The sequence below is a fragment of the Halichoerus grypus genome, chromosome 4, assembly GCF_964656455.1.
Source record: "Halichoerus grypus chromosome 4, mHalGry1.hap1.1, whole genome shotgun sequence".
Classification (NCBI taxonomy): Eukaryota; Metazoa; Chordata; class Mammalia; order Carnivora; family Phocidae; genus Halichoerus; species Halichoerus grypus.
The window spans coordinates 146,688,508-146,700,085 of NC_135715.1; positions in this window are offsets into that span (position 1 = coordinate 146,688,508).

The window sequence follows — 11,578 nt, forward strand, 5'->3', positions numbered from 1 at the left end:
CGGGGCACATCCTCCCCTCATCATAGAAGAAAAATTGTTGTCAGGCCACCTGCTTCATTCTTTCCTTTTTAGTTTTATACTCAAAATTTGTTTATTTATTATAATACCTTGATCTCTTTGCTCCCCTTTTATGTTGACTGAATTCTTATTTTTTAAGCAATCAATTTATATCATTTTATTAAAAAGTGAGGATTTACTGGGGGTACCTGGGTGTCTCACTTGGTTAAGTGCCCAACTTGATTTTGGCTCAAGTCATGATCTCAGGATCATGAGATCAAGCCCCATGCTGGGCTGCTTAAGATTTTCTCTCTCCCTCTCCCTCTGCCCCTCCCCTGTGCTCATGTGCTCTCTCTCTTAAAAAAAAAAAAAAAAAAAGTGACGATTTACCATTATATTTACCATTATATATTACCATTGTATATTATATATACACACAATATTCTCTAAAAGAAAACAAAAGGATTTTTTTCTTGGAATTTACATCAAGAAATGACAAAAATCCAAGGAAACAAATTTGTGTTTTACCTTAGGGATACAACTAAGCTTCTATAACAGTGTTTCCATTCTAACTATGCTTTACATATCTAATAAAGTATTCTGTGTGAGGGGCGCCTGGGTGGCTTAGATGGTTGGGTGTCTGCCTTTGGCTCAGGTCATGATCTCCAGGTCCTGGGATAGAGCCCTGCATTGGGCTCCCAGCTCAGCAGGGAGTCTCCTTCTCCCTCTGGCTCTCCCCCTGCTTGTGCTCTCTCTGTTTTTCTCTCCTCTCAAATGAATAAATAAAATCTTTAAAAAAAAATAAAAAGATCAAAAGTCATAGAAAGGGCTTGCATTTAAAGTAGCCTGTGTAATAACCCCAAGTTGGCTTTACATTATAACTCCTCTAGATTTTCCTATATCTTAACATAATTTATTTTTGCTACTTGTTTATTTTCTCACCCTTTCTAGGTCTCCAAGAACTAAGAACAGTCTTCAACCAACAGCTAGTAAGAAAACAGGGACCTAAACCATACAGCTAAAAGCAAATGAATTCTACCAACCAGTGATCATGAAAGAGAACCTTGAACTTCAGATGATATTTCAGCCTGGTAAGGGCCTAAGCAGAGGAACGAGCTAAACTGCACCTGGACTCCTGAATCTAATTCTGTGTTCTTAAATCAAGTTTGGGGTAATTTGTTACATTATTATGGAAAACTAATGTATATTTTGGGACCTGGAAGTGGGGTGGTGCTTCAACAAATACCTAACAATGTGTCAGTGGCTTTGGATCTGACAAGGATGAAGGCTGGAATAACTTTGGTAAAGAAAGCCTATACTACTAACGGACTGCTAAAAATGCTGCTGGTAAGAACTCAGAAGGAAGTGAAGAACATGCCATTAGAAACTGGAGAAAAGGAGACCCTTGCTATATAGCAGCAGTAAGTTTACTGAAATTATGTCCTACAATTATGTGCAAAATGGAATTTGAAAATGATAAATTTGATGTACAATTTAGAAAGATTTCTGAGCATAATGATGAATGCACCATCTGGTTTCTTCTTGCTACATGTAATAAAATATAAGAGGAGAGAGATAAATTGAGGAAAGAACAGTTTAACAAAAAAGAACCAGGCCTGGATGATTTTGAAAATCTGCAGGACCTCCAAAATGGCAAAATATTCCAAAAGTCAGAAATGGCTGCTGAAAGTGTGGCATACAGAAATGGTTGAGTATGTGACTCTATGACATTTTGTTAAAACCCCCAAAAGATCAAAAGGTCAGATATTCAGTATACAAAGATTTCTCTCCAGGAATGAAGGATGAGTCTTACAGAGCTCAACCAAACCAAAGGGTTTCTAAAGTTTAAGGGTGCTGACTCTCAGCTATCTCAGCAGGAAGGGATAATAGAGAAGGGATTATCTCCAACAGATCTATGGATCTGACTTTTACCAAATGAGGTAAATACAAGAGAAATAAATACAAGAGAAATGCATGGAACACTCCCAAAATTGTTTCAGCAGACACACTTCTAACTTGGACTAAAGGAGACAAAGAAAGTACTAATGAAAGGAGACTGTCAGACAATCAAAATTCTACTGGCAGGAAGCAAGTTGATAAAACAACTAAGTCACAAACATGCACTATAAAGTAAGAGGGAAACCAAGAGGGCAGAGCTGAGAGTGAAGGAAAATTATTGCTAGGCCTTGAAAGCTAATGAAGAGAATTCCAACATTTGCCTGGCTGGATTTCAGAACGATTTTAGACCACTGACTGTTTTATCCTACTATTGTTAATTGGGAGTGTTGGGGGCAGAAAACCCATCTCTTTAGTTTCACAGTCCTACATGTGGCTAGAAATTATGTCGCTGGAGTTCATCATAATAGGTTACACTCCAGAGTCTCATCTATACCTGACTAAGATGATTAAGTGATAATTTGGACTTTGAGTAGATGTTATAATAGGATCAAACTCTTGGGTCTTTGGGGGTGGTCAATGTATGCTGCATGTGGGAGGAATGTGAATTTTTTATGGCAGAGGGAAGCCTGTGGTAGGCAGAATTCTAAGATGGCCCCTAAGATTCCCCCAAGAGCTTATTAACCATTTATTTAAAAATTCTATTATTATTTGTTTTCTTGATCTAACAAGTACTAAAAATGGAGTATTAAAATCTCCAATAATAATTTAATTCTTCTATTTCTCCCTGCAGTGTTACCAGTAATTATTGAAGGCTATGTTGTTAGGTACACATAATTTCAAAATCATAATAACTTTTTAAAAAATTATGAATCATTTTACCAATATTATTCACATTCCTTAGGATACTTAATCTTAAACATTTTTAGACATTTATTAAAATGGCTATGCTGGCTATCTTGTGATTCAATTTTTTATGGTCTTTATTTACCATCTTTGCAATTTTATATATACTCATATCTTTTAATTTTTTATATATCTGTAATATCACATACATTATTGGACTTTTAAAACTGTATCTGATCATTTGAATTTGATCAATAATTTTTTATACATTTGCATGCATTTTTAAATTCACATTATATTAAGTTTTAATTTTATTATCTATTTTCTGTTTATCATTACAATGCCCACTAGGCAATATTTTCAGGCTCAATTAAACATTCAAACTCACAAGACTAAAAAGGTCCCATTTGGCATCAGAGTTACTTAATATGATGTAGGGTAAGATGCACAGCTTGTCATCAGGAAAATATCAAGTTTCCTTTACATTAGGAGTGGTCCACATGGCAGCTTATATGGCTGTCCAGGAGGTATTCTCTGATTCCTCAAGTGAGTTCAGGTGCAAGGAGACCAAAATCACACCAATGGCAAGGGATTTATTTTGGTTTCGAAATCTCATGCCACACAGAAGCAAATATTTCCTGTAATAGGTCTAAAATGATAACTTTTAGAAGAAGGCATGAGCTCCATCAGCAGGAAAACACAAAGATCAGGCTACATCTTGATACTTATAGTTCCTCCAAGTTCAATTTCAGTTTACTAATCAGTGGTTAACTTTATCATAAGTAATGTTGCTCAGTAATACAGTTGATATTTATTTTATCACATTTACAGGGGAAAAGCTAGAAAGTTAACAATAAGTCAAATTCTTTGAAAAATATGAAAAAGTTTTCATAATACTTAACCAAAATTACATTTTATTTCTCTTCCTGTTTTCTCTTTTTCTCCCCTCTATTATGTATATTAAAATATTTATATAATTTTTTTACTGGTTTAAAAAATTCTGTATTACTATTCTGATTACTCCAATTTAAGTTATTTTTACCTATTCATTTCTTAAGCTTGGCAATGTTTATACTTCACCCAGAAACTACAGACCTATACTTCTATTACTTTTCTCTGCCCATTCCACAGCATTATTTTAAGGTGTTAGCTAGAAATGCTGCAGATATTTTATTCTCTTTCTTAATGTCATTGCTTATCTAAATATCAGTAAACTTGATCTAGAATTATCGACCCTTCTGTAGCATAATTCTAGTGTTCTCTATGATCTATGTCTTCTTTTACCAGAATACTTTCTCTAAGAATGTTTTCAAAGACAGCCTTCACATGACAAATATTCAGAGGTTGTATATGCCAAAATATACTTATACTTCTTCTGTTCATTAAATAAGTAGTTGACCTCAATATAAACATAATTAATCATATGTTTTCTTGAATCTAAGTGTGTTAGAATTCTAATGTTATCTCCAAGATTTTTGCCCCTAGGAGTATGTGCTTTATATAAATCCTTACCCTTGAGTTGAGCAGGACGTGTGAATGTAATGTGATATAATTTATGTGACTGGGTTACATTATATGGCAAAAGTTAAGATCTGATTAGGTCCCTTACCAAATGACTTTAAGCTAATCAAAAGAGAAATTATCTTGGATAGTCTTGAAATAATCAAGTGATCACTTTTAAAGAGGATGTATAAGTCAGAGATTGGAAGAAATCAGAATAATTTTCCATTGGCAATGAAGAAGTAAGTGTCCATGTTATGAAGGGAGCCACATAGGAAAAACCTGAGGGTGGCTTCAAGAGCTGCAAGCAATCACTGACCTACAGCCAACAAAAAAAAAATGGAGACATCAGTTCTGCCACTGCAGAAAACAATTCTACTGAGAGTCTGAATGAGTTTGGAATAGAAATCTAAGCTCGGAGAGAATGCAGCCTGGATAACAGTGTGAGCTGTGTGAGATCATAACAGAAGACCCAACTAACCCTTGCCCAGACTCCTGACACATGGAAACTATGTGATCACAAATTTGATTTTTTTAAGGCACTAGATGTTACAGATTGAATTGTATCCATCAAAAAAAATGTGTCAAAAGTTCATAAGTAACAGAAGTAAAATCAATGAATCAGTGAACTGGTAATTAGTAAAAATTTACTCTACACACACCAAAAAGAAACTCAAACCAAAACATGATATGAGATCAGTGTATATCGTTATAAAGCAGTGTATATAATGGGAAAACAGTGACTGTTTATTCATCACAGTGAGTGGTTATAATATTAGAATTTTTTTAAATGATGATGCAGGAGAAGAAGATGGCCATGGAGTAGGAGGACCCTAGGCTTATCTTGTCCCACAAACACAACTAGGTAACTATCAACTCATACTAAATATCTCAGAAATCAATCTGAAGACTGATAGAACAAACTCCACAACTGAAGGGAGAGAAGAGGCCACATCGAAGAAGGAGCAGGGGACATGACTGGCTTTTCCAACACAGAAAAAAAGCAGAGACTTAGACAAAGTACCAAGACAAAGGAATTTATCCCAGATGAAAGAACAAGGTAAGTCCACAGCCAGAGAACTCAATGAAACAGATAAGTAAGATGCCTCATGGAGAATTCAAAGCAACATTCATAAAGATACTCACTGGGCTTGAGAAAAGAATAGAAGACATCAGTGAGACCCTTACCATGCAGATAAGAGTTGAAAAGACTCAATCAGAGATGAAGAACGAAATAAACAACATTGGAAACACGTTTGATGCAATGAACAGCAGGCTGGAAGAAGCCGAAGAAAAAAATTAGTGACATAGAAGACAAAATAATTAATGAAGCTGAAGAAAAGAGAGAAAGAAGAATTATGCAACATGAGGATAGGCTTAGGAAACTCAGTGACTCCATCAAACATAATAACATTTGTCCCAGAAGAAGAAGAGAGAGAAAAGGGGACAGGAAATTTATTTCAAGAAATGATAGCTGAAAACTTCCTCAATCAGGGAAAGGAAACAGACATCCAGATCCAGGAGGCACAGAGAATCCCCATCAAAATCAATAAAAGCAGGCCATAACCAAGATATATTGTAATTAAATCTGCAAAATGTAGTGATAAAGAAAAAATCTTAAAAGCAGCAAGAGAGGGGCACCTGGGTGGCTCAGTCATTAAGCGTCTGCCTTTGACTCAGGTCATGATCCCAGGGTCCTGGGATCGAGCCCCACATCGGGCTCCCTGTTCCATGGGAAGCCTGCTTCTCCCTCTCCCACTCCCTCTGCTTGTGTTCCCTCTCTCACTGTGTCTCTCTCTCTCTGTCAAATAAATAAATAAAATCTTAAAAAAAAAAAAAAAAAAAGCAGCAAGACAGAAGAAGTCCTTAAGTTACAAGAGAAGATCCTTAAGGCTAGCTGGAGATTTCTCAACAGAAACTTGGCAAGCCAGAAGAGAGTGGCATGATATATTCAAAGTGCTGAATGGGAAATATCTGTAGCCATGAATACTCTATCCAGCAAGGCTATCATTCAGAATATAAGGACAGATAAAGACTTTTCCAGAAAAACAAAACCTAAAAGAGTTCATGACCATTAAACCAACCCTGTGAAAAATATTAACAGGGACTTTGTGTGCAAAGGTTACAAAGACAAGAAAGGATTAGAGAAAATCTCTAGAAGCTATGATAAAACAAGTAATAAAATGGCACTAAATTCATATCTATTAATAATTACTTTGAATGTAAATGGACTAAACACTCCAATTAAAAGATATAGGGTGTCAGAAAGGATAAAAAAAAACAAAACCCATCTATATGCTGCCTACAAGTGACTCATTTTAGATAGGAAGTGAGGAGGTGTAGAAACATTTATCATGCAAATGGATGTCAAAAGAAAGCTGGACTTACACAAACTAGACTAAAACAAAGACTGTAAAAAGAGACTAAGAAGGGCCCTATATCATAATAAAGGGGCCTATCCAAAAATAAGATATAACAATAGTAAATATTTATGTAGCCAGTATGGGAACACCCAAGTATATAAAACAATTAATAACAACATAAAGGAACTAATGGACAATAACACAATAATAGTAGTAGAGGATTTTACCACCCCACTTACACCAATGGACAGATCATCTAAACAGAAAATAAACAAGGAAACAATAGCTTTGAATTACACACTGGACCAAATGGACTTAACAGATATATTCAGAACATTCCATCCTAAAACAGCAGAATACAAATTATTTTCAAGTGCACACGGAACATTCTCCAGAACAGATCACATATTAGGCCACAAAAAAGGCCTAATACAATACAAAAGATTATAATCATACCATGCATCTTTTCTGACCATAATGCTATAAAACTAGAAGTCAACTACAAGAAAAAAACTGGAAAGACCACAAATACATGGAGGATAAACAACATGCTACTAAACAATGAATGGGTCAACCAGGAAATCAAATAAGAAATTTAAAAATATATGGAAACAAATGAAAATGAAAACACAATGGTCCAAGACCTTTGGGATACAGCAAAAGCAGTCATTAGAGGGAAGTACATAGCAATACAGGCCTATTTCAAGAATCAAGAAAAATCTCAAATAAACAACCTAACCTTACACCTAAAGGAGCTAGAAAAAAACAAAAAACAAACAAAAAACAAAAACCTAAAACCAGCATAGGGAAGGAAATAATAAAGATTAGCAGAAATAAATGATATAGAATCTAAAAAACCAATAGAACAGATCAATGAACCCAGGAACTGGTTCTTTAAAAAAAATCAATAAAATTGATAAGCCTCTAGCCAGACTTATCAAGAAAAGAGAAAGGACCCAAATAAATAAAATCACAAATGAGAGAGGAGAAATAACAATAAACACCACAGAAATAAAATTATAAGAGAATATTATGAAACACTAAATGTCAACAAATTGGACAACCTAGAAGAAATATACAAAATATACAAAAGTCCAGGGCCAGTTGGCTTCACAAGCAAAATCTACCAAACATTTAAAGAAGTGTTAGTACCTATCCTTCTCAAATGATTCCAAAAAATAGAAAAGGAAGGAAAACTTCCAAATTCATTGTATGAGACTAGAATTACCCTGATACCAAAACCAGATAAAGACTTCACTAAAAAAGAGAAGTACAGGCAAATATCCCTGATGAACATGGATGCAAAAATTCTCAACAATAGCAAACCAAGTCCAACAATACATTAAAATAATTGTTCACCACAATCAAGTGGGATTATTCTGGGATTACAAGGGTGGTTCAATATTCATAAATCAATCAACGTGACACACCACATTAATAAGAGAAAGGATAAGAACCATATGATCATTTCAACAGATGTAGAAAAAGCATTTGACAAAGTACAACATCCATTCATGACAAAAACTCTCAACAAAGTAGGTTTAGAGGGACATAGCTCGACTTAATAAAGATCATCTATGAAAAACCCACAGCTAATATCATCCTCAATGGGGAAAAACTGAGATCTTTTCCTTTATGATCAGGTAAAGACAGGGGTATCCACTCTCACCATTGTTATTTAACATAGTACTGGAAGTCCTAGCCACAGCAACTGGACAACAAAAAGAAATAAAAGATATCCAAATAGTCAAGAAAGAAGTAAAACTTTCACTATTTGCTCATATCATGGAGCATACTTGTGATGAGCTATTTCACATATCATATAGATATGATACTCTATATAGAAAACCTGAAACACTCCACCAAAAAACTGCTAGAACATATAAACAAATTCAGTAAAGTCACAGGATACAAAATCAATGCACAGAAACCTGTTACATTTCTATACACTAATAATGAAACAGCAGAAATAGAAATTAAGGAATAAATCCCATTTATAATTGCACCAAAAACCATTAGATACCTAGGAATAAACCTAGCCAAAGAGGTGAAAGCCCTGTTCTCTGAAAAGTATAAAACACTGATGAAAGAAATGCACAATGGCACAAAGAAATAGAAAAACATTCCATGCTCATGGATTGGATGAACAAATATTGTTAAAATGTCCATACTACCCAAAGCAATCTACACATTTAACGCAATCGCTATCAAATACCACCAGCATTTTTCACAGAGCTAGAACAATCCTAAATTTTGTATGAAACCAAAAAAGATGCTGAATAGCCAAAGTAATGTTGAAAAATGAAAGCAAAACTGGAGGCATCACAATTCCCAGCTTTAAGTTATATTACAAAGCTGTAGTCATCAAGACAGTATGGTACTGGCACAAAAACAGACACATAGATCAATGGAAGAAAACAGAAAACTCAGAAATAATCCCATAATTATTTGGTCAATTAATCTTTGACAAGGCAGGAAAGAATATCCAATGGGAAAAAGACAGTCTCTTCAACAAATGGTGTTGGGAAAACTGGAAAGTAACATGAAAAAGAATGAAACTGGACCACTTTCTTACACCACACATAAAAATAAATTCAAAATGGATGAAGGACCCAAATGTGAGACAGGAAACCATCAAAATCCTAGAGTAAAACACAGGCAGCAACACTGGTGGAAGCAACTTCTTTATAGATATGTCTCCAAGGCAAGGGAAACAAAAGCAAAAATGAACTGTTGGGATTTCATCAAGATAAAAAGTTTCTGCATAGCAAAGGAAACAATCAATAAAACTAAAAGGCAACCTATGGAATGGGAGAAAATATTTGCAAATGACATATCTGATAAAGGGTTAGTATCCAAAATATATAAAGAACTTATAAAACTCAACACCCCAAAACCAAATAATCCAATTAAAAATGGGCAGAAGACATGAATAGACATTTTTTCCAAAGAAGACATCCAATCCAGATGGCCAACAGACACATGAAAAGATGCTTAACATCACTCATCATCAGGGAAACAAATCAAAACTACAATGAGATATCACCTCATGCCTGTCAGAATGGCTAAAATCAACAACAGAAGAAACAACAGATGTTGGCGAGAATGTGGAAAAAGGGGAACACTCTTATACTGTTGGTGGAAATACAAACTAGTGCAGCCACTCTGGAAAACAGTATGGAGTCTTCCCCCCAAAATTAAAAATAGAACTACCCTACAATCCAGCAACTGCACTACTAGGTATTTTCCCAAAGAATACAAAAGTGCTAATTCAAAGGGATGCATGTACCCTGATGTTTATAGCAGCATTATCTACAATAGCCAGATTATGGAACGGGGCCTTGTCCAATGACTGATGAATGGATAAAGAGGTGGATAATTACTCAGCCATAAAAAAGAATGAAATCTTGGCATTTGCTGTGATATCAATGAAGCTAGAGAGTATTATGCTAAGCAAAATAATTCAGTCAGAGAAAGACAAATACCATATGATTTCATTCATATATAGAATTTAAGAAACAAAACAAATGAACAAAGTGAGAAATAAAAGAGAGAGAAAGACAAACTAAGAAACAGACTGTTAACTATAGAGAACAAACTGATGGCTACCAGAGGTGAGGTTGGTGGGGGAATGCATGATGGGGATTAAGGAGCATACTTGTGATGAGCACTGGGTATTGTATGGAAGTGCTGCATCACTAAATTGTGATTAACTGTATGTTAACTAACTGGAATTTAAATAAAAACTTTTAAAAAAGAATTTTCTTAAATGATATGGAATTGGTCAGTGGTTATCTCATATCAACCTTGAGAAACAGTTTAAGATTTCCTTATAATTTCTAGAAACCTAAGCAAGAAATGACCTGGCTCAAGTTAGCCTTACAAAATAAGCTAAATGAAGTTTTGTTTGTATGACTAAACTGGTTTTGTCTGCTCAGGGAATTTTCAAGACTGGTCTCCATTTGTTTTTTATTTTAACAGATGTATTGAGTCTCAGCTGATACTTGCGTATCTAGTACTTGTGAATATGACCTTATTTGGAAATAGGGTTATTATAGATCTGATCAAATTAAGATAAAGACTTTAGGGTGAGTCCTTAATCCAATGTGACTGGTATACTTATAAAGGGAAATTTGGACACAGATACACAGTAGAAGAATACCATGTGAAGAAACAGAGAGAACATCATGTTCCCTGGAGGCAGAGATTGAAGTGGGGCACCTGGTGCAAGCCAGGGAACACCAAAGATTACCAGGAAACCACCAGCAGCTGGGAATAAGCAAGGAAATATTCTCCCCTACAGGTTTTAGAGAGCATGGCCCTGCCAACACTTTGAGGTCAAACTTCTAGTCTTCAGAACTATAAGACAATACATTTATGTTGTTCTAAGCTACTCAGTTTGTGGCACTTTGTTATGGCAGTGATAAGAAACTAATACACTAAGTTTGTGGTAATTTGTTGCACAGCAATAAAAACAAATACACCAGACTTTGTGAAGCAATCTAATGTCAATTTAATTCTTCTTTCATTATTCTTCAGATATTTTTAAGAATATCTTTTTTGATATTTTTAATTTCAAAATATTTCTCTAATTTTTACCTTAATCATGTTCAACAATGACAATTATTTCCAACCAAGGTATTACATCTTGCTTTAGTTCTTGACAATGCTTGCTCATTATTTATGCAAAATATTCTACATTACATTCATTTTTTTCACTTTCTAAAACATATATACTTCTATTTCTTAAATATCATATGCTTGATATTATATTTTTATTTTTAAATATAAACATATATATGTTTTGTATTGTATTATGAATGTACATACATAATTATATCATGATGCTAATATTAATAGTAAAACACCCATATTTCTCATACCCAGTTTAGGACTTAGAACATTAATGTTAGTTTTAGAATCTCCTGTGTGCCCCTCCATAACCATTTCTTTGATGGAATATCCAATGTTGATTA